This window comes from Macrobrachium nipponense, chromosome 15 (genome assembly GCF_015104395.2).
Source record: "Macrobrachium nipponense isolate FS-2020 chromosome 15, ASM1510439v2, whole genome shotgun sequence".
NCBI lineage: Eukaryota > Metazoa > Arthropoda > Malacostraca > Decapoda > Palaemonidae > Macrobrachium > Macrobrachium nipponense.
Window position 1 is genome coordinate 89,619,565 of NC_087208.1, and position 6,297 is coordinate 89,625,861.

Below are 6,297 nucleotides of genomic sequence, written 5' to 3' on the forward strand. Positions count from 1 at the left end.
GGGTTTGGTAACACTGAACCGGAACAGCAGGCACTGGAATAACCTCCATTTTCTCTCACCCCCCCTCTCTCTCTCTCTCTCCATCTCTCTCTCTCTCTCTCTCTCTCTCTCTCTCTCTCTCTCTCTCTCTCTCTCTCTCTCTACATTACCTAGGGCAATTAAATCAGACTCGTGAACTAAAAAAATACATTTATTTAAGAGCAAAGCATTAGCTAAATAAACTCAGGTTCTTAACAAAATGATTAAATGAAAGATTGAACTCAGATAGCCCACTACATCTCTCTACTACAGTAACCAACATTAATTTAGTCATAAAACTTGGCATAGTCATAGTACAGTACACATAGTAACACCACGGAACATCAGTTAAGTTTCCCATATCAATTCCCCTTTGTCTCAGAATTGCCTATAAAAAGACAGGAGAACATATCAATAAGCAAAGATTAAAAAGCAAAATCGAAAGGTAAAATGAAATAGAACATCTTTGAAGCAATATTCAAAATACAACTATACCACACTTTTGGCCAAAGAATAAGTATGCTTACCCATTCAACACAGATTATACACACTTCACTAAAAATAGTGTTGAAGGGGCCATCTTGCCCCTTCGCTGACTCTGTAGCGATCTCCCATCTTGGTTACCTTACTTTCTCATTATGTAGGGAAGAAGCTCGCACACACGCACGAACTCACACACTTTGTTCACGCCCAAGTAACCGCCTCAAACCAGTTTCATAAGGCACCGTGCATAGAAACAGGACATGGCACTGATCTGCTTAGACAGCAACTTTGACATTGCGCCACCCAACAAGATATGTCAGCACTTCCAAAGCTTGTCACTTCGGACCACACTGTTTCCCAGGAGAAGTTAAACTGATAACTCCTACATTCAAGCAATGTCACAACACATCACCTTACAACGGTGTCTTAATTACTCCATATTATATTCTCGATTACTCTTTGTTACAGATGCTCAACCACCAAAAAAAAACTAGCACCTGCCTAGCCATAGCTCATACAAAACAGCTTACATGTATAAAAAACCAGATTGGCCGGCTCAAAAAACACCAAATATAAAAAAACTGCACGTCTTTGGCAGTACAATGTCTATCATATAAGATAAATTTGAACAGCCTGTATCTGGGCTATAATAACAGTTGACTGTAGAGACATTTTCTCATCTTAAATTTTTGATGCTCCCGTGTGTGTATGGCCTGCAGCTGCACAGACTCGTATAACACACTGTAGAAAGGTAAAATGTCTCCCTGTGGAAGACAACTGACGACTTCCGTAGTCCAAAAGCATCGTAAAACCTCGTAGACTCGTAGAATCTCTCGTATGTCGGCAACATACATCCTGCAGAAGTTGAAGGACGTCTTCTGGCATAGGGGAACGATGTTTATGGTGTTCCAGTATGTCAGTCATGTCATCAGTCAATTAAAGAAAAATTAACTCTAGACATACATCTGTCAAACAACGACCTCAAAATTCTAGGAAATACTAACTGAACATTCTCCAATTAACACCACTAATATAATCACTGAACTAATTTCTAACTAAAACTTGTGAAGGAACTTCATAAGATCGCTAAATCATAGATCAATATTATAACCCGGCACAGAAAATATTAAATTCTCCAATAATATAAAAAAAAAAGTCGCCAACCCCATACATAATTTAGCACACACCATCCGAACTAACAAAAATGAGAAATCACAAAAACTCTACGGACTACTGTCCTCAATTTTTAAACTCACCATTACTCAAAAAAAGAAAAAAGAGGCCCCCCCCCAAAAAAAAGAGTAACAAAACCAGCCCCAAATCATCACTAAAAATGTTCTCTCAAGCTCTGATATTACAGTAACTCATAAAATCAGTAAGAACCCTTAATGTCTGACAGCAAAACCCTTTTACTGTTTATATAATTAACCTCCATGACATATAATGTCGAACACCCCTCTATCAAACTCACATACCCCGACAAAGTATATCTCCTGTCTAGAATATAAATGCTATGTAAGCTTAACACCAATTACGACATCTCTCGTCGGAAAAGAAAAAAAAGAAAAAAAATAATAACAACAATAATAAGTGAACTTTCCTCATTACAAAGCACACATAAGAGAGGAAAAAACACATATACAATCCAACGTTTTCCCCAAAAATGCAGCATGCATCGTTACGGAATTTGCTATCGCAACATATCTCATCAACTAGAAACGACCGGAAACAACCCCCTTACATGGTACATCTCCGTGGAATGACAAAATCAACATCTCCGAAAATAGTGCAAATCTCCGAGTAATCAACTCCAAAGGAAAAAAGTCAGCAACCGGATTCATCACAGCATTATCAGCAAAAATCCACCTGTGAACACCTCAGGTGCTTCGAACCGCACTATAGATTTGTCTAGTCAGACTTGCAACCTCAGAAGCCATTAGTCTCCAAATATTCTACAAAAATTCTATACTGACACCATATAATCACATTTCACAAATTTATCTCCAAGATATCACCAAAGGTACCCCAAAAAATTGTCCTCAAAACATAACTCCCCCATGACATTACTCCAAGTATATAAAACAAATTACCACCTATTCGGGATAAACCACAGTAAACCGCCAAAATAACCACTGGTGAATATAAAAATACAACACCTCCATAAAACCAAAATGCAGTAATGCCACCCGCCTAAGAGCCACAACACCAAAAGGAACCACAATACCCCCTCTTTGGCTCGTAAACCGCAGAAATTCAACTTCAAAAATCATAACCACAAAAAATCCACCACCAAAGATTAATGCCATCCACATATCACCATATTGATAATAATACCACTCTGGTAATAAAAATATTCCCCTCCATTTCACCAATAACCTCATATCACCATATTCCCCTCTATTTCACTAATAACCTTATGTGGAATAAAAACCAAGTATACCTCCAAGAAGGGCAATAAAAAAAAACTGTCCCCAAAAAATGCACTCAAAGCATCTAGCTGATACACAGGGAAATATTGCCACATATCTCCTCTCACGAAGCTTTCCATTTGCACCAAAAATAACTGAATCCAAAACAGCGAACTAAAACATAGCTCTTACCACCATAGGCCTAAACTCTGGACCATCTTTAACAAAGATGGTCCATGAGATACTAAACGTTCATTTTGCCTCGTCTTCCCAAACTCGTTTCAGCACCAAAAATTAACGAGCAAGAAGACATTTATTTTCCTGAAAGACCTTCCATTGCAAAGGGAGCGTTAAACGAATGCTCAGTATCTGTTTTAATTTATCTGTGAGAACGAGAAAGTGACAGGCGTAGGGGAACTGGGAAATGAAGATGATTTGCAGACTACTTCAATCTTCATTAGTTGTCGCTCAAGAGTTGAAAATGTTACTGCTGAGGATTGCAATAAGAAAATCTCGTTGCTGACGATAATTAACCATCCTACAACATCGGTTTCTTCCCAACCGGTCTGCCATACAGCATCCCTAACCAGTGCGGCTGTTATATGTTTACTGTTCCTGTTATCTGGAAATCCTGAGGAACCACTTAGCTGCTTGATAAACAATGACGAATGCAGGCTGTTCATTTCCATGTAGCTTACGTTAATGCAATGATTAGATTCAAGGTCTATTCTAATGAATTTTACTCTCGTGCTAATGCCATTGGTCAACCGAGAGTGAACATAACAATAATAGAATATTCATCGTTAACCCAAACCACATAAATAAATAATTTCTGTCCGTTACTCACTTGTTATACGACTGGTGTTTCCATACGAAGGACCACGCATTCTGTCCTCACGATGTTCGGTTTGCTGTACTTGGGTGTTTCCTATCCTGGTTCTCCTCTGACCCACTGAAATAAAGAGAGAAATAAACGGAAGATGACATCAAAACTCTCTCAGACTTTTCAACATGAAATGATCCTATTTATTTATTCAAATGAAAATAGTTTCGGCTTCACAACCCGTTCTCAGGGAAGAGATTTCATTGTTTTGCTTTGTTTTAACCTACGATTTAGTTCAGTATTTTCAATATATTTGATTCTTAGCATTTTGCTGTACTTGCTGTCTCATATACACAAATGCGTGCGCTTCAGTACGCTTGGATTCATGTACGCCCAAATATATATATATATATATATATATATATATATATATATATACTAATATATATATATATATATATATATATATATATATATATATATATATATATATGGAAACGAAATCCAAAGCTAATATTAAGTTACTTTGCGCTTGTTGATTTACTTAGATGTTAGGATTAAGAAGAAAAGTAATTTATTCCCAGAGATGTTAATTAGATTTGCTGCTAATTAAGGGGAAGGTTAATCAGTTAGATTTCGTTTTGTATTAGCAACTGGAACACTCGCTTCCTCTTTCTGGGCCTCACTCACACTCACACACACACTCACATATATATGTGTGTGTGTGTACATGTGTGTATGTATGTATGTGTGTTTGTAAATTATATTCGCAAAATATGAGGTTTTCTCCTTCGGAAGAGGTGACATTGCTAGACCCACATCCAGCTCCTCAGATTCTTTTAGCGTCTATGTCCTGACGGATTCTAACATTTCCTGACGATCACCTGTCAAGTCGAAACTTTGCTTAACTTTGCTGATAATGTCCAAGGAATTAGTGACTCAGTTACTGCCAACCATTTGCTATCTTATATAAATTGGGGGAGGCAACATCTGGCTCAATAGTTTTAATGCTTAGAATTAGGAATGTATTGAAAAAGTTTAGGCTTCAAGCAAAACACTGGGGCACTTTCGGTGAAAAGAGGGAGTTGGAGGTTTTAGATGCAAGGTAAAGGATCCAAACAAGAAGGAAATTAAGCACAAAGATTTAAAGGTGGAGCCACATTTATTGGTTTTGGACAGGAAGACTGATCAAAGGAAGCAGGAGTAGATGTCAAGCAGAAGACTAAAAAGTGGATGCAGTTGAGGTCCACCATTTTAATGTCACTCGCAACATACGGGGGCAATGGTTCGAGGAGACCACACACATTATATATATATATGTATATTATATATAGATATATATAATATATAATTATATATAATATAATATATAATATATATATATATATATATTCATACATACAAACATACATACATACATACTGTATACATATATATATCTGTATATATACCTCTCTGCTTCCATCGTTCATTTTTATACTGGCCTGGAAATGTTTTGTTTTAGTGTCTTATAACTGGTAAAGGAATAATCATTAGGCACAAACAGTTTATTTAATCGAATCATTCGGTGTGTAAGTGTCAAAGTAATCCTTAGTATCTAAACTGACAAATTTGTGGTTTTACTGCGTGAGTATAATTTTGTTCTTATAGTATATTTGTTGTGTTCTTATTTCTGCTTATTAATTTTCATATTTTATTTTTTCCTAAATTCCTTCTAACATTAGAAAATCGCTGTAGATTTGCAGTAAGGAATTTATCGTTGATGACTGCAGCCTTACTGCAGTAATCTAATTTTTGAAGCCTCCTTTTACGGCCGACAGTGAAGAAAGCCGTATCGTGTGTTAGCAAGGTAACGTAAACAAGAAGCGTTGAACGTTTGAAAGTGTAAACAATAAGCCTTGAAAGTGGCCCGGGAGGACCATTTCCCTCCGCAAACCTCCTCCAAAGTCTCCAGTTTTAAAGGTCACATTCAGCGGAAGGATATCGAAAATTTTGGCCTTCAATCAGTTCTGGAGTAAACTTAGCGCCGGGAATATTCGGTATCTTACAGTGTCCGGGAATCTGGTTGAAGATTTTGCTCTAAATTAAGTTTCATCATTTACGAAAATTTTGTAAATATAGTATGAAAAAAACAACAGATAATGATGCAGTGATGAAACGATTTCCAGTATAGAGGTGAAGTAGTTAAGCAAAACTCTTTCAACACAGGACTACTTAATCAATGGCTTTTATATGCACCCTCTTTGCTGTTGCCTTTCCATTATTTTTTTTCCTTTTAAGGAAAAATACAATCTAAAGACAACCTTTAATAATGATGCTAGTTTGCTAAACTGAACCAAAGTAAAAGCTCCGAGTTATATTTGAATGTAGACAATAATGTTCTACTACTACAATAATGAAGCGAAATGGTGTTAACTCAATTAGTAGCAGGAATAATCAGTAGGGAACAATGAATGCTCGAATTACTTGGCAATGTAATTACATCTGCACCAAGTCTGAAGGTTTTGTAATATTGTGCTCCGGCAACTTAATTCGGGGCAACCTTAGTCCCGTTGGAAAATTTAT